The 24960-nt window shown below is 38.8% G+C and overlaps 1 long non-coding RNA gene across 1 annotated transcript in view; it reads right to left on the reverse strand.

Annotated features, from left to right (window-relative positions):
• LOC311583772 overlaps window positions 1-24960 on the reverse strand; it is a 671074-nt gene that overhangs the window by 276927 nt on the left and 369187 nt on the right. The gene's annotated exons all lie outside the window — the stretch shown is intronic.

Below are 24960 nucleotides of genomic sequence, written 5' to 3' on the forward strand. Positions count from 1 at the left end.
AAATCTAATGCACTTATTTGCCATAACCCCCCAAAGCATGACAGAATTAGTATTTGAATAACAATTACTTATCAATTATTAATTACAATCATTTTTGTAAGTAAAATTTACATAAATTTTAATTTAAAAGCTGGTGATTAAGAACATGGAGAAGGACCACACAAGCCTGATGACAAAAGTTGGGTCTCCAGAAGCCACAGAAAGGTAGAAAAAGAGAAGCCTACATAAAGGTGAAAGGGGCAAACAGGCTCCTCAATTATCTTCTGACCTCATGGCATCATGGCATATACACATCAGGCATGCCTATGAACACATAATACTAAATAACAAATTAATAACTTAAAAACTGGTGAACACAAAGATAGATGACTACTCTCAATATCACTGTATTAACCCATTAAAACAAGAAACATTTCAATTATAGTCTACTAACTTTCAGGCATTGGTGTATTTGCTAATTTACACTGCGTTATGAAAGACTTTTTGTGTCATGTGGTTTGAATTATCCTTAAGTACTGAAGAAACAGTAGCTATTTTGTGAGTTACGTAATTTCACCTCCAAATTTAGTTTTAGAAGCAAACTTCTAATTAACATACTATGAACCTCCTCCTCGCTCAAAATATATTCTGACCACTTTCCCACCATAAATTATTCTATTCCCTTTACAATTCACAAGTATATCTTGCCTTTTATTAACGTGAAAATATTCTTTTTTTTGTTGCAAGATATTTGATCACATTGTGAGCCCTGATATTGTATACTGAAAAAACTTGGTCTTAGTTTTGATATGACTCAGCCCTAGCACACACCTTTAACTCAAGAGCTTTTTGTAAACAGGATTAAATAAAGTCAAGCATAATTCACGAGTCGGAGAAGTCACCCAGTTGACAGGAAGTGAACATAGGGAAAAAATAGAGAGTGGAAGTAAGTCTGGAGGATGGATAGAGAGATGCACAGGAAGTAGAAAAGAGAGGCTTCAGTGTCAAGGGTTTTTTTGTTTGTTTTTGTTGTTGTTGTTGTTGTTGTTGTTGTTGTTTGTTTTTTTAAAGATGAAATAGTCAAGGATTTTACTAAAAAAAAAATAGAATCTTCACATCCTGAGGGGCCACAACCATAGACTAGTGGTGTCCTTTCTCCCTCCCTCTCTCCCACCATTCATTCCTTCTTCTTTTTTTTTTTAAACACTTTTCTTAAGAGTCTGGCATGGGCTTTGAGAGCAACTAAAACTGCCAATTGATTAAACATGCAAAATATAAAGACCAAGAGGCTTCCTTGAGCAGCAGAAGACCGCCATCCCTGGCGGCACCGTGGAAAATTCTGGAAGAACGTTGTCTGCTCTACAAGAGTCCAGAAGATTATCAAGAGCATGTCCCATGGAAGTCTTCACTTACCAGGAAAGTGGGACAGAGGGGAGGACATCCTATTGGGACTCTAGGTGAGAGAAGCATGGGAGAATGGCAAAATAGAAGGATCCAGTGGGTCCTAGAAACCTACAAGAAGAACATTATGATGGGCAGATCTGGGCCCAGGGGTCCTGCTCAAACTATGGCACCAGCCAAGGACAATACATGCAGTAAACTTCGAACCCTTACCCAGATCTAGCCAATGGATAGGACACTCTTCACAGTTGAATGGAGAGTGGGGTCTGACTTTCACAGGAACTCTGGTGCCCCATATTTGACCAGTGCCAAGGGTTTTAAAGACATTGTGGAGAAGGAGCTTTTTCCTTCTGGGACATTGGCTGAATAGGAAGGTCTGTTGGGTGTTTTCTCTGCCTTTCTCAGCTGGTGGGCTTTCACCCCAGCTTCTGGCTCCTCTGGTTTCATTGTAGAATGTTAGTAAAGTTAATCTGCTCCATAATTGATTTGCCCTTTGCAGAGTTCTCTTTGACATTTATCTCACTGTGAGCAGTGGTCGCCAGTCTGTATATCTCGTCAGTCAGCTGATTTGGAAGTTGTACATACTCAATAATCATGGCCACACTTATCCTAGACTTTCCCTGCACTTTCCTGCCTCTCCTCTTACACTAAAACATGTGAACTATATTATTTGCTTGCTGCTTTTAGATTTTGGAACCTGAGATAATTTGGAAATGTGGATTTTCGACTATTGCTCAACATTGTTTCATTCTTGAAAGTGCACTGATAATTGGGCAGCTACGCTTTCTTTAATGTTTCTTTGGAGAACCTTGGTGTATCCTTCAAGATATGAACCCTCTGAAGCTTGTTTAAATGTTAGCAACCCAACCAAATTGTCATGATAATGTTGCTCACCCAGTTTTTCAGCTCATTTCAGAACAGATGTTGTCTTTGAATTCCTAAAGTACTCAGAATTAAACCATCGTCTCTGAATGTTCTTTATGGTGTGGGAAAAAAGTAATGGATGTCAAAAACATAAGATCAATAATTTTATGTGATTTATTTTGCTCCCTTTGTCTAAGTAAAAAAAAAATCACTGTTGGTACTGAAAGGAGGAAAGAAAGACACATGTGTACCAAGAGGCATTCTGTGCTCACATACCTCTTCTACAGAGCACACAAAAGCACAAATGTTTTACTGGTTAAATCCAGTATTATTGGTTTTTTTTTTTAATATGAGAAAAATTTATACTTTGTTGTTTGAATTTTTGGCTTGAGATTTTAATTTTTTATTAATTCATTTTATCACTTTACAGCCTGATTCCAGCCCCTTCTCTCCTCTCTCTTCAATCTCCAGCCTCCGACTCCTTCCTCCATTTTCCCATCCATTTCTCTGAGAAAGGGAGACACCCATGCTTACCAATGCACTCTGGCACATCAAGTCTCACCAGGACTGTGTGTCCTCTACCACTGTGACCAGACAAGCCAGGCCAGCTAGAGGGAAGGGATCCAAAGGCAGGCAACAGTCAGAGACAGCCCCCACTCCAATAGTTAGGGGACCCACAAGATGATCATGCTGAACATCTGCTACATATGTGTAAGGTGCCTAGGTCCAGGCCATACATGCTCTTTGGTGGATGGTTCAATCTCTGTGGGGCCCATAGTCCGAGGCTGGTTGACTTTGTAGGTCTTCCTGTGGTGTCCTTGTCCCTTATTGCTCACTCTATCATTCCTTCTACTCTTCCACAAAACTCCTCAAGCTTGGCCAACTGTTTACCTGTGGATCTCATCCTCTGTTTCCATCTGCTGCTGGATAAAGCTTCTCAGAAGACAGTTACGCTAGGTTCCTGTCTGCATTCATAGTAGAGTATCATTAATAGTGTCAGAGGTTGGCTCTCTCTCCCATGGGGTAGGTCTCAAGTTGGACCAGGCATTGGTTGGCCTTCAATCTCTGCTTCATCTTTATCACTATACTTCTTTAAGTAGAACAAACTTTGGGTCAGAAGTTTTATGGGTGAATTGGTGTTCCCTTCCCTCCATTGGAAGTCCCACCTGGTAACTCAAGGCTCCATATCCTCTGCTGCTAGAAGTCTCAGCTACAGTCACCCCCATAGACTTCTGGAAGCTTCTTCTGTCTCAGAGATGCTGATTTCTATTCTCTCTCCCAGTTCTCACATCCTCCCTACATCTGGTCCCCACCCCTCTTCCCTTCCTCACCCCGTCTCCCATTCAGTTGCCTCCCTCCATCTACTCCAGATGTCTATTTTATTTTCCCTGAGTGAGATTCAAGCATCCTCCCTTGGGCCCTCCTAGTTACTTGCCTTCTTTGGGTCTGTGGATTGTACCATGCTCATCCTGTACTTTATGGTTGATATCCACTTGTAAGTGAGTAGATACCACGTGTATCTTTCTGGGTCTCGGTTATCACATTCAGGATGATCATTTACCTGAAAATTTCATGATGTCCTTGATTTTAATAGCTGAGTAGCATTATACTGTGTAAATGAACCACGTTTTCTTTATCCATTCTTTAGTTGAGGGACATCTAGGTTGTTTCCAGTTCCTGGCTATTATGGATAAAGGTGATATGAACATAGTCGAGCAAGTGTCCTTGTGGTATGGTGGAGCATCTCTTGGGTATATGCCCAGGAGTGGTATAACTGAGTCTTAAGGTAGAGCTAATCCCAATTTTCTGAGAAACTGCCAGATCAACTTCCAAAGTGGTTGTACCACTTTGGACTCATAACAGCAATGGAGGAGTGTTCCTCTTGTTCCACATCCTCACCAGCATGAGTTGTCACTTGAGTTTTTTATCTTAGCCATTCTGATGGAATGTAAGATGGAATCGCAGAGTTGTTTTGATTTGCATTTTCCTGGTAACTAAGGATTTTGAACGTTTCTTTAAATGCTTCTCAGTAATTACAGAGTCCTCTGTAGAGACATCTGTTTAGCTCTGTACCCCATTTTTTATTTGGTTATTTGGTTTGTTTGTGTTTAATTTCTTGAGTTCTTTATATATTTTTGATTTTAGCCTTCTGTCAGATGTAGGACTGGTAAACATCTTTTCCAGTTCTGTAGGTTACTGTTTTGCCTATTGAAGGTGTCCTTTGTTTTACAAAAGGTTTTCAGTTTCATGAGATCCCATTTATTATTTGTTGATCTTAGTGCCTGAGCGGTTGGTGTTCTATTCAGGAAGTGGTCTCCTATACCAGTGCATTCAAGGCTATTCCCTACTGACATCCAGTTAGAGCAGCACCATTTGTAAAAGATGCTTTGCTTTTTTCATTTTAGTTTTGACTTCTTTGTCAAAAATCAAGTGTCTATAGGTGTTTGGCTTATTTCTGGGTCTTTGATTTGATTCCATTGATCAACTTATCTGTCTTTATGACAATATAATGTAGTTTTTATTACTATTACTCTGCAGTACAGCCTGAAATCAGGGATGGCGATGCTTCCAGAAGTTATTATGTAGGATTGTTCTAGCTACCATGGGTTCTAAAAACTTTTTCCACATGAAGTTGAGAATTGCTCTTTCAAGGTCTATAAAGAATTGTGTTGGAATTTTGATGGGAATTATGTTCAGTCAGTAGATTGTTTTTGATAAGATGGCCATTTTTACTGTGTTAATCTTACCAATCCATGAGCATGGGAGATCTTTCCATTTTGTGATATCTTCTTCAATTTCTTTCTTCAGAGACTGGAAGTGCTTCTTATACAGGTCTTTTACCTGATTGGTTAGAGTTACCTTCAAAGATATTTTATATTATTTGTGGCTATTGTGTCGGGTGTTATTTCCCTAATTTCTTACTCGGCTCATTTATCACTTGTATAAAGGAGGGCTATTAGGTTTTTTTTAGATAATTTTTTATCCAGTGTTTATCAGCTGTAGGAATTCTCTGATAGAATTTTAGGAGCTAGTTGCATATACTGTCACATCATCTGTGGACAGTATGGGAAGGATGGTAACCTTTGTGAAAGCAGTCTTGGTGGGCTTTGCCCTTGGACACACCACAGATACTCCGAGATTAACCTTGAGATAGATTGGGTGGAGCCATCCTGGGCCTGGAATTCAAAAAACGGACCTGGGAACTCCACCTGGACTATTGTGTTTCTAAGCAACCCTCAATGGGAGAGAGAAAGACCACCCTTTACACGTGACAGACAGGCAGGTGGAGAGAGGACTGAAGAGCAGCAGTGTCAGACTGGGCTTGAGCCCATGTGGATCAACAAGAGGATCAGTGAACAGGCCAGACCAACTCACAGGCCAGCGACACCAAGGAGTCTGTCCGATGGAACAGATACCGAAAGGTTCACCCTTTTTTCCCTTTAACCTCTTTTCCCTCTTGTGTAAGCTAGTTGGGTGGTATAATAAAGTTTAATTATTAAAAAACAGAGCCAACAGGACAGTGATACTTTGACTTCTTCCTTTCCAATTTCTAAAAACACAAATATTGTTTTGATTAGATCCAGTATTGTTGATGATGTTGTTGTTTTAATATGAGTAAAATGAATACTTTGTAAAAAAAAAAAAAAAAGAGTATGTACTCTTAGACCAGACATAGGGCCTCTTATCTGTAAAATGGAAAATGGTAGATGAAATTCAATCAATTTAGCAAAAGACAAAGTTGATTCTTTGCAACTCATGATGTCTATAAATATGTGCCACCAAGCTATGATCTTGACACAGCCTCTGAGTCTTACTTGATTATTACCTCATCTTTGGGCTATAGCAGGTCAACAGGTCTTACTTCTCCTCTCTCAACACCTCATGCCACCACCACTCATGAGACCTGCTGTTAACTAACAATGGTTTTGTTACATGGAACATTATTATTTATACTAAGTAATGATAAAAATACAACTAGTGAAAGGTATATTTAAATGCATCACTGTTAAACACATCATATGAGGCATTAGCTCAAAGTCATTAAAGCTCATGAATACATTAAACTGTTTTTTTTTTTAAACTGCTGCGAGTGACTCAGTAAAGTAAACTAATCAGGTGAAATTACGGGAAGACACATTTCAGCTCAGTATAAACAAGATCTTTCCAGCAATTAGTGCTGCTTTCGGTGGAACGCGGCAGCCCCTAAAGACATCATGTTTCCTGTTGTTGAAAGGAAGCTGGTAGAAGTGAAATCTGAATGTGCGGAACGCATTTAAGCTCCGTGTACTAAGGGACATAGAGCCCACTTAGCTCAGGTTGCTTGCAAATACAGTCAATACGTCAATGATCCAAGCCCTTACTGCCCCATGCCAAGCCTCCTGCTAGCAGTGATTCTAAGCATACTACAGTGGGAATCTACATGTAACACAGGAGCGATTCCTTCTTCCCAAGTCACCTGAAATGGATCAGAAAACAAAACAAAACAAAACAATAGCAACAACAACAAAAAAGCCTATTTACATCAGACTCAGGAGCTTGTGAGAGTACGTTTCTAAAATTCTTCTAAACTTAATTCTTCAGTCATTTCATTTTTGTAGATGTCATACACCTCCCCAAACTATTTTCTAACCCTATCACCAAGGGAGATAAAACCATGTTTAACTATTATTTATTTGATTATCTTTTCTTCTTTATAACTAATAATAACACGCCAGCATGCAAAGATAAGCTGTTGCCAGGGAAACATAAGTGCACAGTTCCTTCCTGAAATTCTCATGGCAGCTGGTTATACTTCCCTCTACTGTCATCTGACCTCTCTTTTGTGTCATTAAAACATAAGCATACTGATCATTTCCCTTCATATTTGACTATTTTTATAAACAAAATCCCATCAATTTACCTTTCTTTTGTGAGACTGCATGATGTTTTTAACTTATTCAAATGCATATGTCTATCTTAAAAGCAAGGGTATCTTTTCTTTACCTTTTTTGTTTGTTTGTTTGTTTTTGTTACACATGTTTATCTTAAATTTTTATTTCCATTAAAAAAGGAACAAATCCCACAATTTAAAAAATAACTTTAATTTACTAAAACTTTTGTTTTGGTTCAAAGGGGTCTTTTTTTCTGTTTGTTTTGATTTTGTCTTTTTTTTTTTTCTTTTTGATAAGAAAGAAAGTGCACAATGTGGATGAGTAGGGAAGTTGGGATGATCTGGAGGGAATTACAGGAGAGAAAAAAATAATCAAAATGTATGAAAAAATTAAAGGTTTCTAAGTACAAAAGCCCTTTAATGTACATCTAAAATAATTTAGGTTTGTCAATTCATTGTATTTTTTTTAATCAATATTGAAAACCTACTTGAGCTTTCTAATCATTTTTTTAACTTGAAGGGTTACAAAATGGAATTATACTTGCTACAACACACTTCTTCAAAAATGACCTTATCATCTTTATTTTCCTTTGTGGTGTTAAACTTTATGTACCAGACGTCTAGAAGGCTTTTCACAACCTAACATCAGTGTTCTTTTTTCATTCGTCTCAAATAATTCTGAAATTATCTTTCATTTTTGTTACTGTGAAGCTGTTTCAAATCCATTCTCATTTTTCTCATAGTAAGACATAAAATCATCCGGGCTTGAAAGTTCATGCCTACTATCCCAGCCTTCAGGATGCTGAGACAAGAGATGTGCAGTGGGTTTGCCAGTCTGAGTGATAGTTTGTCTCATAACAACAACATAAATTTGGAAATAAAGAGTATGAGAATCTGATAAACATTAGTGTTAGATCTTACATGAAACTCTTCTATGGGGCACTGAAGTAAAAAAAAAAAAGTTACAGAAGAAGACTTAAGAAATGTCTGTTGGAGACACAAAAGCAAGAAATCCATAAAGAAATACAGTAACATACAGTACCTCAGCCCTTCAAAGTGCCGGATATGTTATAAGGGTAATAATAGTTCACAAATCTTTCTTAATATTGAGAGTAAATACAAGTTAACTATCAGAGTTTAGAGGAAGTGGGGAATTGGTTACCAGTGTTGTTTGCCAAATAATTCTGTTTTCTAGTTTTATATATTCAACAACAATAACAAAAATGGAACATAAGGAAAACAAATGGGTTTTACTTTTCTAGAAATGATGGGATTTTTAAACGAGAAAGTGGATCAGGAAAGACCTCAGAGGCCCCATCCTTTCTTCTTTATGTATTTTAATTTTTAATTAAGTTAGAAAAAAAATAGCAAATGAGCTGGCCAAGCTCACAAGTGACAAGCTGACAATCATATCTCACAACAAGGGTCAAGAAGTTTCATGTGTTTTTTATTTTTACTTTTATTTTTAATCACTGTCTAGTAAAAAAAAAAAAGTGAAGTATAACCAAAACAGTCACCTGACCTCCCCAAACACCATCTCTGACATCACAACAACAGTAAAAAGTTCCAAGTAATCTGAGAATATTTATACATATATTTATTTCTGAATAAAGCAAAAGGTAATAGTGATTTCAAAATGACATCCTTAAGTGTATCTTGAAGATATATTTCTCCCATAAAAAAGAACTTGTCTCTTTTTAATGATGTGGCTCTGTACATTTATGGAAACTATTGTCCCTTTTTAAACTTATCTGGAAACTTTAGAGAGAGACCAATTATCACCTGTCCAGCTACCAGCCATTCATAGGATACTGGTTTGTGATATTTCACCCCAGAGAGCTTATTAAAATGTTGCATCAGCCTAGAGTAATTCTTAACACCTCCGTGTCTTCCAAAGCTGGTGCTGCTCCCAAAAGCATCAACTGCAAGCTCTTTCCATCCATCCACAGACACACCAGATGCCTGGTTATAACAATAAGTCTTTACTTTCCTTCAACTACTCTTTATCTTCCTAATTACTGATAAGGTTGTCCACGAAAAAGACTAGCTGTCAGGAAACTTTTGTTTTCTGAAGAAATGTAATGGTTTTTGAAGTATGCTGTACCTGGGTTGGGGAAATGGCTCTGTTAATACAGTGACTGGGGTGCATCCATGAGGTGCTGAGTTTGGATGCAATACCCACATAAAAACGTGGCACAGTGGTGTGAATCTACATCCCCAGTATTGGGGTATAGTTGGGAGACAGGTGGGTCCTGGTAGCTCACTTCACAGGCAGGCTGGTGAGCTCCAGATTTCATGAGAGACCTTGCCTCAAGTATTTAGGGGGAGAGCAACCAGGGAAAATACCTGATGTTGACCTCTGACCCCCATATTCACATGCACATGTAAACACACACAATCATGCACATATAAACACACCACACCCAATACACACACAAAATAAGTCAAAAGGAAAGATACTGCATTAAGACTTGTGGCTTTTGGAAGACAAAAGCCTCGTGCAGACTGTCAATATGCAATCCATAAGAATTTGTAAACAAACTAGCTTACTGTTGGATCAAATGTTCACTTATTTTTTACTTTGTTATCAGCATTATGTATGGGAGAAACTTACATTTTATGTAAGTGTGGGAAATAACAGTTTGTGTAGTCTCCTAAATTTATTATTATGGCACTAATCCTCTTAAGGAGAAAACACAAACAAAAATAGAAAAAAAAATGAATTTTTCTTCCAAATCTAGTACAGTTTGAGGTAAATCTCAAAAGCATAAAATTAAGTTTATGAGAGAAATACTCACGCAGAAGTTCCCCAGCCCGGTGGCTCTCTTTGCCACTCAGTCAGAACTGCTCTGCAAACTGGAATGCTCATTTATTTAGGATTGCAACGTCTGTTTGGTAAATGGTTCCCTTGGTTAGAATGAAGCGGCCTGCTTTTTCTCTTTTGATTAGTTTTAACATGAAATCTATTTTTTCTAGATACAAGAGTAGTTCCTCCTCCTTGCTTCCTGGTCCCATGTACTTGGAATATTTTTTTTGTCCCATGTACTTGGAATATTTGTTTTTCCAACCCTTCACTTCAAGACTATGTTTAAAGCTAAGATGAGTTTCTTATAGGCAACAGAAAAAAAAAATACTTTTTTTTTCTTAAGTCTCTCAGCCATCCTATCTTTTAATCAGAGAGTTGATACCTTTGCTGTTAAATGCTATTATTGAGAAGTGTGTGTTGATTGCAGTCACTATATTATTTATCATTTTGCTTTGTTTGTGTTCTTAATTGTACTGGATATTTCAATAATTACTGTTCCGTTTGCCTTTCTTTCTGGAGTCTGTCAGTACTTACTCCTTTCTTCAGTCTGAAGGACTGCTACCAGCATTCTCCTTAGGGTTGGTTTTGGGCATATGAATTCCTCCCACTTGTTTGTATCACAGAGGTTTTCTTTCTCCCTCAATTATGACACATAGCTTTCCTGGGTTCAGTGATGAGGTGGGTAGTCATGGTTACACAGAATTCGGAGCGCCAGGCTCTTCTGGCTTTCAAATTTTTCATTAAAAAAAAATCAACTGTTATTCTCATGAGCTTCCCACTATATGTGGCTTGTGTATTCTTCTCTTGCCATTTCAATACACTCCCTTAGTTCTTCATTCGTAGTGTTTTTAAACTGTGACATGCTGTGGGGATTTTTTTTTCTGGTCTTGCCTACGTGGTCTCTGTGCTTCTTGCATCTATACGGGTGCATCTTTTCTTAGCTTAAGGAACTTTTCTCCAGTGATACTGTTGAAGATCTGGTCTATGTCCTTTATTTGGGATGCTCCTTCACTTATGTGTTCTTGATCTTTCCTATTCTTTGCTTGTGTGGTCTAATTCCTCTACTTTGCCTTTTGTTGCCAGGATTTTCAATCTTCTATTTGATTCCCTCTACTTACAAGAATTTCTCCAGAGTTTTCTAATTTCATTATTTAGTTCTTTAATTCCATATTTGTTTCAGCTTAAGTTCTCTTCAGTATTTCCACATCTTTTACATTTTGGATCTCAAATCCTGGATTATCATTGTCATTTTCTTCCAGTTGTGTATGTGTCTTCTTGGGCATCACTCAGCGATGCTTTTTTTTTTTTTCCTTTTCAGATTCATTGATCTGTTTGTGCCTCCTTTAAACTCCCTGGAGTCTTTGAAATCCTTCATAACTGTTCTTTTAAGTTCCCTGTCCTGAATTTCACCTAAGTGGTTCTTATTGGAGAACACTTATGGGACTGACGATTTGAGCAGGAAGAGGAAGGAAAAGGGGATATGGGGACATGACACAACACAGACCAATGGACAGAACATTTTGGCTTGACTTTTCAATTGTTCTTGCGATGAGGTCTGGCCATATCGACTTCTTGTGTTGGTTGCGTATGTGGTGTGGATACAGGATGATGTGCTGAAGTACAGAATATGCCATCAAGCACAAGCCTGGGGTTGGTAGAGGCACCAGGAAGGCTCATCAGGCTGAGGTCATGGTTGTAGGATGCAAGGTAGACCTGGGGATGGAGGAAGGTACGGGTAAGGTAGGGTCAGGCGGACCAAAAAAGTTGTGTCAAACAACAGAATTTTGTGACCTGGTCTGGTTTCAAGGACGGAGCAGGCCTGAGAAAGTAAAGAGTGTCTGGAGTTTGGGGAAGGAGTGTACCAGCGAGTGCAAGTAGGTTACTTTCACTTCCTCACTATCTGGGCTGGCTGGAGAATTCCTGAGACTCAAGGCTGCAACACTTCAGGAGCTAGTAAGTCTCAATTGGAGGAAAATGACCTCAGAGAAGGTCATCGTCCCTAGCAAGGAGCCCCAGGACAACTGGAGTGGGGCTCAATTCGGTCTTAGTCTTTCCTGTCCTGCAAGATTGAGGTTGCCAGAGCTGTCTTCCACTAAGCTGTAACTGAGTAAAATTTTCTAAACTGCTGGACCATGTTTATTCTAGCCTCCCAGCTGCCGGTGACAGAACTGTGGGACAAGAAAGAAAGAACGTGTAATGGCAAGAGAAGATAATCAATATCTTCAGTGCTTTTTGCAATGAGATCACTCCAATGCCTACTCTATAGGTGAAGCAATGAAGCATTTCCCATAACCACCATGGTTGCTGGCTAGAAGTGACCTTCGCAGTACCTTTGGTGGGGGCTTCCGAGACAGGAAATGTCCATTTCAATCCACAGCACTGTGAAAATGAAGGATCGTAACTGGTTAAACCAAGCTACAGAACCATAAAGGAAAGGGATCCCCCTACAGCCAAGGAGCATCTGACATTTAGAAAACAAGCCTACCACAGAGAAAAACCTGCCAGCAACAGGAGGGAGGAGTTTCCACCTCGGGGCACATATAAGCAATAAAGAGCTTTTCCAACTAACAAAATAAACGATCACCTCGCAACTATGCACAGCTGCATATGGAAATACAGTTTTAGATTTTCATCCTTCCTACCGCAAAACCAAACTGAAATGCTTGAAGAGAAAAACAGGTTGCGGGGAACTTTTCTGTCACCAAGTCCCAAGCCACTGCACATTGAAGAAGGTCTGAATGAGGCCCCAGGGCTTACGCTCCAGAGGAGACCGGACTGTAGTAGCAACCGTAGCCTGTGTTGTTAATTTATGTGAAACGCTCGCTCCCTCGTGTCGCTTCTTAAAAGCTTCCTTTGCGTGTAATTCCATGGCAACTGTGCGTCTGTCTACATTCCTGCAAGACGTTATGCCAGCATTTACTGGCTGTTCCGGCTGCTGCTGGGACATCAGCTGTTAATGTGCTCGTTCTTCCACTGTGATTGGTCTGTTTTTACTCTGTGATGTTTAACTGGCTCTATCTTAATGTCTTAATTCTCCTACGTTCAGTTGCTTTCATTTGCCCCCTTGGCATGCACCGCACTTCCTGAATTCGATGCTCATGATCTTATGTGCTCTGGACGTGTGACAATTTTCTTCAAGTGTTTCCTTTGCACTGTGTCTTTTATTTCAGAGTTGTCATTACAGGTGTCTGGGAACTGGTCCCTCTGTCCCCAACCTAATATCTTCATTTCCCTTCCTCTCTTTCTTGCATCCTGGATCATTTCTTGGAATATACCTCACAGCTAGGAACTCTGTCTTTACCCATTTAATATTTTTTCATTAATGAGAGTTTAGCTTACCTTTGTGTTTTAATTTTAGGAATACTATTTATAGTTTTATTATTGTTATTATTAATGCCATTGTATATGTTTATGATTCTCTTTTCATTCCTGGATTTCAGAATCACTACAAAATCAACAGTCTTTCTGGGTACACAGCACGTTTTCATCTCTACTAACCATATTTGTTGCTTACTTGTGTTTTTAATATTTTATTGTAAGAGGATATTCATTGGAACTCAGAAAATTGCAAGGAAATTGGTTTCTAAAGTTATTTCCTCCGTTGGAAACTTGAGTTTCATCTTCCTAGGATTTTAGGGCCAGTCCCAAACCCTTTCAACTTAATTATTGACTTGGGCATTTGAATTCATAATGCAATAAGATTCTTCATATGCCTCTTCATATCCATGTGGATAATATCCTGTAACTAGGAACTTTTAGAAGATTTTTGTTATTACTTTTATGTTTTACTCCGCCTAGAGCCAATATATTTAATACCTACCTAAGATTTGTTGTTCTAAAATGCAAAATGACAGAGACAAGCAATTTGAATAGCAACTGACTACTCACAGTCAGAAGAATGGATGTATTAGTTACACTTCTCATTGCTGTGATAAAATACCCTGACAAAAGCAGCTTAATAAACAGAGGAGTTTTTCAGGCCCGTGGATGAGGAAACAGTCCATTTTTGCAGGGAAGGCATGATGCTCTGGATGAGTCAACCTGCTGTATTATGCCCACAGTCGGGAAACACAGAGAGATGAGTGTTGGTGCTCAGCTGGTTTTCTTCTTTTTTATGCAGTCCTGACCTCTCAGTCTTTGGGATGATGTAGGCGGCATTTATGCTAATTCCCTCTTCAATTAACATAACTTTAAGTAATTTTTACAGACATGTCCAGATGATCTCCAGGGGATTATAGATACTGTTATCAATCCTCTTCCTTTTGCAGAAGGAACAAGGACAGACAAGAGGCATCGAAGACAGGACAAGCATGAGTTAGATACTTCTTTTGTAGGTTTTTTTGGGAAGGAATGAGAGATCCAAGGTAGGTAAGCTGAGTCAGGATAGGCCTGAAGGGCTCAAAAATCTCTCTAGGCTGTTGGGGTAGCTTTAATTAGCTGATTCCTAACTATTGCAGTAACCACTGAGAAGTTGTCTGAGTTAAAAGGAGGTTGCCTACGAAGTTGAGATCTTTTGGCTTGTATGTTAGAAGTATGCTTATAGGCGAAGTGTTTGCTCTCTGTAAAAATGTTCACCTCTTAGAAAGAGAGTCTCTAGGACCTTTGAGGCCTCAGGATGAGAACCCACCACAATATTTTTTTAAAGCACAAGTAATATGTAATAACAGTCAAGTGCTCTCAATGCTTTCTTCTACAAACTGAATTCTCGCCACTTCAGCCTTTGAAGAGCCCAGCTGAAATCTGGGAGACAGAGGCTGAACTCCCCAACAGCTCTGATGCAGCTTCTGTGGATAGGGATCCCTGCGTTGCTACCAGCCAGCTTAGACACACGGAGCAAAAGAACCGGAAGTAAGGACTTGGAGATATGACTCAGCAGTTAGCATGCACACCAGGCAGATCACAGGGATGTCTAACTCCAATTCCTGAGGTCTAGCGCCCTCTTCTGGCATTTGTGGGCACCTTGACACACACAGTACATACACACACACACACACACACACACACACACACACACACATACACACACATATCACACACGTACATACCACACACACACCACACACACACACACACATATCACACACACACACCACACACACACACACCACACACACACATAAATACACCACACACACACCACACACACACACACACACACATATCACACACATACACCACACACACACACACACCACACACACACATACACCACACACACACCACACACACATACACCACACACACACATAAATACACCACACACACACCACACACACACACACACACATATCACACACATACACCACACACACACACACACCACACACACACATACACCACACACATACACACACACATACATCACACACAGAGACCACACACACACATATACCACACACACACCACACACATACACCACACACACACACACACACACACACACACACACATACACCACACACATATACCACACACACACACACACACACATACACCACACACACACACACACACATCACATCACATACGTACACACAGTTAGGGAAACATACACATAAAAATAAACAAGTCTTTAAAAAGTACAAAGAACCAATGTTGGCCTACTAAAGAGCTGGCTGCCATGCATGCATTTCCAACTAGCCTCATTGCTTTCTGCATTTAGGTTTTCCTGCTAATTATACCCACTTCTGATATTAGCCACATAAATACAGGATAACTACATACAATACACAGACCTGAAGAAGCTAAACAATAAGGAGGACCCTAGGGAGAATGTTAAATTCCAATTCAGAAGGGCAAATAGAATAGGCACCAGAAGCAGTTGAAGAGAAGGAACAGGAAGGGAGCCTATCATAGAGATCCTCTGAAAGACTCCACCCAGTAGGGGATGAAAGCAGATGCTGAGACACACAGCCAAACTCTGGGGTGGAGCACAGGGAGTCTTATGGAAGAGTTGGAGATAGAAGGACCTGGAGGGAACAGGAGATCCACAAAGAGACCAACGGAACCAACAAATCCAGGCAGAGGAGGAGGGTGCTGCAGAGACTGATGCACCACCAAGGACCATGCATGGTGAGGACCTAGACCCTCTGCTCAGATGTAGTAGATAGGCAGCACGATCTCCTTGTGGGTCCCATAATGTGGGGCGTAGGGACTCCTTCAGACATAGACTCTGGTGCCCACACGTTCCCCTTGGCAGGGCAGCCTTGCCAGGACACAGAGGAAGAGGATGGAGGCAATCCAGAGGAGACTGGCTGAAGTCAGATGTTAGAGGAGGAGGGATCTCTTTTCTGAGGACTAGGGGAGGGAGGTGGTATGAGGGACGGAGGGTGGGACAGGGCGGTGATGAGGGAGGGGCTGTAACCAGCATGTAAATTGAACAATGTTTTAAAATTATACCCACTTCTGAACCCCTTATGGGTTTTCTTAATGTTTGTCATTTTAAATATGATTTTTTAAAAAAGGTTAAGTCATTATTCAGACATTCAATACAGGGAATTGAGTCTCTGCTCAGATATTTTTATTTTCTGTATGAAATTTTAAACCTTTCTGACAATTTCACATGCTGTAGTCAGGAGTCTAACTTAAAGTAAAAGAGTGTCGGCTTCCTTTTCAAAGTGGAAGCTAGTTTTTACAAGATGTAAATATTCCTTAGTAGACAGACAATTCATATATTCTATCTCACTTACAACAGAAGCTTCTGATGTTATTTTTCTGAATCTGTAATACACCCTAAATGAGCAGCAAGAAAACGTATTAAAACAAACCGGACGTTACACAGGGTTGCTGGTAGTTTATAAGTTGTATATGGAAGTAAAATTTGAATTTGATAGAATATGACATTTAAATGCTATATTGATTTATATTTCTTTCTTTTAAATGCACATAGGATGGTAATGCTAAGCTATCATTGTAAGAGGATATATGAGGGCACAGTTAACCGGAAAACCTAAATGCAGGAAGCAACAAGGCTAGTTAGAGGTGTGTACATGGCAGGCAGATCTTTGGTAAGCCTAACACTGGTTCTTTTTACCTTTTTAAAAAGACTACTATTCTTATGTGTACATGTGTATATGCTCAGGCATGTAGTTAACTATTCTTATTTGTACAATAGAGTAGATTTAGACCTCATTCTTTCATTTTTAATTAAACTAGCAATACATCTGGAAAATTATCTTAATAAATTTTATGTTTCTAAATTAAACAATTTTCATCTCTAGCTGATCATTACTTGTACTCTGTACACATTTTATATATTCAGATTACTCTTACTGTTAATTAATACTTTAATTAATATTGTTGATGTTAACTAATTTACATTAATTTCAGAAGTCAGGCCAGGCTTGAGAATGAATTAGCAAGCAGGGAGCTTAGGAGGGCTAGGTTAAGCCAAAAGAATCTGAAAACATATGTTTTGTAGGTGATGGCTACATCAAGGTCATTTGGCAGTTAACTTGTATAATAAGAAAGCTAAAATATTTTGGACCGGTCCATATTAAGATTAGTAGAGAGAAGAAAGAGAAAATGAAAAGTTCTGAATAAGTTGTGTTTGGATGAAAATTGGCTCAATAGTAATCAAGAAAAGCAATTTAATACAAAGTATCATTTGATGTCAGTATCAAAGAACATAGTATGCAATACCTAGGTTGGACTAGAATTGGGAAGACTAGATGCTTTCATTACTACCAGCCACAGAAAGATAAATCGATGTTACACATTATCAAAAACCTAAATATAGTATGCTTTAGCCAACTGAATGTTCAGAAATTTTTTTCTAAAAACTGTGTGGGGAAAAAATGTAACTGCACAAATGTATATCATGCTTTGAAACCACTTTCCTCCCAAACTTTCCTTCATAGGGAACTTCCTCTGCCTCTCTGGCTAGAGGTCAGGCTATATTGCCTGCTCCTAAATCTATGTCTATGCTTGGCCACCTCAATGTGGACTTAAACTTATTACTGATTCATAGAATGCTTATTCTTAATTATTGCTTTCCATTCAGCTTTTATTTTCATAAAATAAATGTTTAATAGTTTTTAACATAAATACTATTCATATTTTTTAATAAAAATAATTCAACATTATTTGAATATTCAAAAAACAGTTGCAGGTCTTTATGCTATCATTTGTAAGATACTTCCTTTTAGAACTACAGCTTCTTATCGTATATATATATATATATATATTTCCACTTGGTTGATTTTCTATTAAATTAATGTTTTCTCTTTATGTTAAGTTTTCTTTTATTAAACCGGCATTTCCATTTATTTTTAGTGTGGTGTTTGGACGCACATATGGTTCTGTCTCTATGTACTATCTTGATTTTTCTCAGGAGAATTCTTGCCCTGCCCATAGCTGGCTAGCTCCTGCTTCACCCACTCGTTCTGAAACGTAGCCCCCCACAAAAGCACATCAACGATTCTTGCCAGCTCTGAGGACATTAATTCAAAATGTAACTGGTAGCATGTGGTCGCCACCAATTCTTAAGGCAATTTCATTGAAAGTTTTGTAACTGGTTGAGGACTACCTGAAAGGAAGGCAGTCCTTCCAAGCCTTTCCAGGAACTTCAGAGTTCATGGCTGCAGTCACAGCATCTGCGGACTCCTCCTGCTGGAAAGCACTGTGGTCGGCTCCTTAGGCACAAGTTCATTGAGGCCTCTCTTTTGATGAATCAGAGCACACCTTGGAAAAGCACGAATGTATTTGCTGTGGAGAAGACACTCACGATGCAGTTACCTTTGAGTTGTTACTTCATATTGGTCTTATGCCTATTAATAAAATCACGTTTATCTTTGTGAAGCCCTGAATTATGTGATCCATTTCCTTTTATGCTTGCAGTTAATAGAGCCAAAATCATGGCCCAATTCCAGCAAGCACAAGCAGCTCTTGCCAAACAAGTTACAAGTTCTCATTTCAACACGCAGTCTTTGCACGGTTTTCTTAATGACGTATGTTGTCTGGGCAAAACACACACATTATGATAGTCTATCTGAATGAGTTTTGAAATAAGAACTGCACTGAACAAAATACAAAGAGCAGGTTAGCAGTGAAGTTAATTTACACTTAAGAGGAAGAAGACAGTGGAATGATGGTCAGCAGCTAATCAGTAGCTGGCCTGGAACTTAACAGCCAACAATGGAGGATAAAAAGGCTCCATTTCCAAGACTCCAAAGCCATTTGTCTGTGTTACTACGCTATCACTGCCAGCTTTCCATCAACACTAGAATCAACCAGACATCAAAAATAGTCAGATTCCTTGTTCTGTTTCTGTACTTTATTTTGAGTGATATTAAAGCTCCATGAATATTTCAACCTCAACAACGGCAGCAAGGGTAAGTGTCAGCTCCCACTTCTCTGCCATGTGCTTGGAAAAATCTCCAAGTTCAACTGGATGTTTCCTTGGTGGCCAGAGAGAAACACTGCTGCCTTCATTTTTGGGTGTAGGACCAACTTAAGGCACCCAAGAACCATTAGGGATATGGAGACAACCATAAAATAAGATCCATTTCATTATAAAAGCTCATTTTTTGCTGAATTTTTACTGTTTCAAAGGACGCTGGTGGGAAGAGGGCTGAAGTATTCTGACAAACACCATTTCTAAGCCACAAAATAGTTCGAAAATCAGACTGTTCCCATGGTATTTTATATTTATTTTAGAACTCTGCTCTGTGTTTGTTTTGCTGAAGAGTTTTCCACAAGATTGCTTCTGCTGTGTTTTGTTTACTGGATATAAAAGTAACTTGGTGTTCTAAAAAATAGAGTGAATGTAAAGTACAAAAATGAAAATCAAAATTTAATATTGAGAGAAGTGATTGTGATTACCATTTATTAAGAACTTTCTTTGTATACACAAATCTAGCCCCTTGTTGTTACTTGTGTCTTAGTTACTGTTGTATTGCTGGGAGTTACTGGGAGGAGACACAGAAACCAAGACAACTTATGAAGTAAAGCATTTAATAAGGCATGGTGACAGCCTCAGAGGGTGTGTCCATGATCATCTGCTGGGGATCATGGTAGCAGGCAGGCAGGCATGGTGCTGGAGCAGAGGCTGAAAGCCCAAATCTGACCCTTAAGTTATAGGAAGAGGGGTGAAGGAAAGCGGATGAGAAAAGGGTGGAGGATAGAAAGAGAGAGAGAGAGACAGGAGAGACAGAAAGAGGCAGAGAGAGACAGAGAGACAGAGACAAAGAGACAGAGAGACAGAGACAAAGAGACAGAGAGAGAGAGACAGAGAGAGAGAGAGACAGAGAGAGAGAGAGAGAGACAGAGAGAGAGAGAGAGAGAGAGAGAGAGAGAGAGAGAGAGAGAGAGAGAGAGAATTAAACCTGGCATGAGTTTTTGGAAAAAACTAAGCCAAACTAAAAGCCCACGCCATTGGCACACCTTCTCCAACAAGGCCACATCTCCTAATCCTTCCCACACAGTTCCAGTAACGACCAAGCATTCATACACACAAGCCTATGAGGGGCATTCTCATTCAAACCATCACAACTTGCTTCATACTTCCCAGCAAAAATACAAGGCAGATACACCATTTAACCCTATTTATAGCTGAAGAGAACAAAGTTCAATGAGGCTCATTAACCGATTCACCGAATAAGACCAATAATGACAAAATTGGGACATTTGATGTACTATATCACAATTTTACTTATTTTTTAATTTGTGATATATATAAATATGTATACATATATATTTGTTCATTTGTGATATATATCATTTATGTGTTTGTTCACTTGTGATTTATATATATGCAAAGACAATTTTAGATATAAAAAGTAGAGATAGATTTTTCTCTTCATTATAAGTAACATAATTGAAACCTGATTCTACTACATGCAATTATAGGTTTTACCTGTTCTGAGATTTTGACAAGTATTCAAAATCCTGCTGCCTTGCTCTGAATTGTTTTCAGATGGGAGACTGAACATCTGTCACAGACAATTTTAACATTAAAAAACAAAGAAAGAGTGAGTTCCATTATAAAACTGCAGGGGTAGACAGAAAAGTATGAGCAGCAACTCAGCCATCTTTCTTCTCTGTCATCCTTAACACACAGGTCTTTCTCCTCCTGTTGTATTTGTTGCTGCTATATTTTGGAAATGAGTAAAACACAGGGAAAAAAGATAAACAGGGCAAACCTATACCCTCTAACCCTGAAAAGACCTTCCCACATTGTTAGACACATCTGATTCACATAGTATTTCTGCTGCTTGGTACTGCCTAGTGAAGCACTCCAATATTGACCCACAAGCAAATGACATGCCTCTGCCCAGTGGATAGGAAAAGGCTAGTCTCTGGTTTGTCCAGGCAATGTTAGCTGAAGCAGCAAAGTGGACACTAGAGGATGCAAAATGGCTGCCCTGACAGTAAAGGATTGGCTGGGCCCCTCTTGTTCTCTTTATTAATGATCATCCTCTGAAAATTTTCTCTCTTCCATGGACTTTTTTTTTTTCTTGGCAAGTGATTGAAACTCTTCATATGGTTAGAGGCATTTTAAGTGATAGTGAATGGAAACTACTAAGTTTCTGAATACTTTTTTTTCAATTAATTTTTAAAAGTTAGCATACAAAGAAGCAAGAACTATTATGGCGTTTTTATACATACAGGTAATTATGTTTTGTTGTGATTCATCAGTCCTACTTCATCGCCCTCCCACTTTACCTCTATTTCTTTCCTCTTGCTTGTTCTTTTCTTCCCCACAAAGTCTTTTCTTCTGTGTTCGTGGTACAGGTATTTCATTATTTCTCATCCTTTCCTCACCTCAGATCTCCCTGTCTCTTTGTCTCTGTCTCTTTGTCTCTCTGTCTCTGTCTCTGTCTCTCTCTCTCTGATTCCCATTCTAATTTCTTCACACACTCACACACACACACACACACACACACACACACACACACCATATATGTATAAGCATCTTATTTTCACTATAAGATCCACGTATAAGGAAAAACATAGTGAATATCATTCTCAGTCACACATCGTGATTAATAATAATTTCTAATTCCACCCATTTTGCTGTAAATGTGATGTTTTTACAGTTAAGTAAAATTACATTGTATGTTTTATTTATCTCTTCCTTCTAGGCTGTTTCCATGTCCCGGCTATTGTGAATAGTGAAGCAATAAACATGGATGTGCACGTGTCTGTGGTATGTTGACCTAAGTTCTTTGAAGACTGTCCACCCTGAATATGATAGATAGAACAGATCAATAGATATGATTATGCACTACAGTAAATAGACACATGGTCTTCAAACACTTCAGAGATCTGCAGAATATGGCATTTAATAATAAAGAGCTTTTCTGACAGAGAGATGCATCTGCTCCTGGCAGCACTTCCAATCTACTTCAATGAAGATGATGGGCGTCAAAGAAACAAGTGGAGCAAAATAGACACTGTACTGAGGAACCGTTCTTGTCTCTACCGCTGATAGTAGACTGACTGTCCAAACTGTGGTCAAGCACGACACTGAGAAATTGGGTGTCCAGCTTTGCAGAGACTAGAGGGTCAGTCCTTCGAAATTCCTGCTTCATAGGAATGCTAGATGTTTTGGGCCAGCAGGCTGAGGACTGGATGCCCCAATGATAGAGGAAAAAGTTGTGACTGTCCGGGCAGTCAATTCTCTCTGTCTTGTCTAAACTTTTGGAAGTTGCTTGCCTGCACTTCCTTTGTATTAGGTAATATTTCCTTCTTAAATCTCTGAGGGAGTTGAAGAGTAGATAGCCATAGTATTACTGTAAGCTTTAGTTTAAGAGCTAAAAACATGTTTAGAGATTGATAAAGGTAAATTATAATAAAGTGATTTAGAAAGATTTTGGACACTATAAGACTCAGTAGGATAGGATAGATAGTGGAATAATTTCTCCAAGATTATCAAATACAAATGGACTGTTCCTTGTAAAAATGACTTTTACTGTATAACTCTCATAATTCTTTTTATTGTGTATACTTTATCATTTTTTTAATAGAAAGGGGGATTTGTAGTGGATGTAAACATGTTTTTGTTTTGATCCCTAGTGTGGGATGGGGAACAGACTTGTGAGAGAGCAGGTGATATTTATCCACTTGGAAGTTGAACCACCTCATGTGGGAGTTTAGTTTTCGGCAGCTGAAAAACATCCTACTACAGATTCTGAGAAGATATATATATATATATATATATATATATATATATATATATATATATATATATATATATATATATATATATATGAACACACAAAACAAGAAGTGTGGTTGTTTGGATCTTGGTATTGTTTGGCTGCTCATCACTCCACTTCGAGACACTCCTAGAGAAACGGCTCCAGTGAAGGTTTCGAGGCTCTGGGTTCCAGCAGCCGTTCCAGGTTTCAGCAGCAACTTTGGTGGAATTACTGGCCTGCTGAGATCCTGTAGACTATGCCAGGGCAATCGCCCCTAGGAACTGAATTCAACAAGGTCTACTCCTGTTCCCATAAACCTCCTTTCTTTCCTATCTAAGGTAAGTGTGTTGGAAGTCAGGTATAAACATTTAAAGAATTCCAAATAAACTAGGTTTGGGAAAAGTGAAGCTTACACCTCACCAGCATATATTCCACTTTCTGACACCATAACCAGTACTTGTTACTGGTTGTCCTGAAGATAGTCACTCTAATTAAGGCGAAAAGGAACTTCAAAACACTTTTAAATTTGTGCCTCCCCGATGGCTAAAGGTGTAAAACATATTTTCTAACATTCATCATCAATTTGTATTTCTTCCTTCAGTGTGTGAATACTTAAACCATTTACTGATTGGATAGTTTGTAATTTTTTGGTGTTTAAATTTGAACTTTCTCATATATTCAGTATTTTAATCCCATCCAGTGTGAATTGGCAAGACCATCCCACCCCAACCCCAACACTGCATGTAAGATGCCTATTTGGTCTCTTCTCCATTTCCTGTGCTGTGAAGAATTGTTTTAATGCCACACCACCTCATTTGTCAACTTTGGGGAGTGTTTTTTTTGTACTGCTAGAGTCCTGTTCAGAAAACTCTTGCCTCTGTTTTTATCTTGATGCATCTTATGTGTTTTCCTTCAGTTGCATCAAGGCTTTGAGTCTTTAATGCATCTTTATTTCTGTGTTCAATGAGAGATGTATATCTAATGCCATTCTTCTAGGTATGCAAATCCAATTTCCCCAGACTGTTTATTAAAGAAATGGTTCTTTCTCCAATATATGTTTTTGATACCTTTATCTTGAGGTATGTGGGTCTACATTTGGGGTCTTTGAACTATTCCATCTGTATACCTGTTTTTGTGACAGTGCCATATTTTGTTTGTTGGGGTTGTTGTTGTTGTTTTTCCTGCTTGGCACTATAAGCTCCTTAGATAGTTATGGATAAGGAATCCTGATGCTTCTCTATAGTTGGATCACTGTAGCTGTTTGAGGGCTTTGTGTTTCATATGAAGTTTAGGGATGTTTTCCTATTCCTTTGGAAAACATAAGGGCAATTTCAGTGGGAAATGCACTAAGTGATAGCCATTTTTACAATATAGTTCTGTAAGCCATGCCTGGTGGCATATGCCTTTAATCCCAGTACCTGGGAAGCAGAAGCAGGTGGATTGCTATGAATTTGAGGCCAGCCTTGTCTGCAGAGCAAGTCCAGGCAGCCAATCCTACACAAAGAAGCCTGTCTTTAAAGACCACAAAACAAACAAACAAACAAATAATAAAAATGATATGTCTCCTAGTCATAAGCATGAGACATCTTTCCTTGCCTTCAATTTATTTTTTCAGTGTCTGAAAGCTTTTACTACATAAGACTTTCATCTGTGGGGCTGGAGAGGTGGCTCAAAGGTTAAGGACACTTACTGCACTTCCAGAGGTCCTGAGTTCAATTTCCAGCAACCACATGGTGGCTGACAACCATCTATAATGTGATCTGATACCCTCTTCTGGCCTGCAGGTGTACATGCAGGTAGGACACTGTATAAATAAAAATAAAAAAATAAATATTAAAAAAAAAGACTTTCATCTCTTTAGTTAGGTATATTCTTACGTATTTTCTTTAAAGATATGA

This window comes from Acomys minous (genome assembly GCF_964271855.1).
Source record: "Acomys minous genome assembly, chromosome: 14".
NCBI classification, from domain to species: domain Eukaryota; kingdom Metazoa; phylum Chordata; class Mammalia; order Rodentia; family Muridae; genus Acomys; species Acomys minous.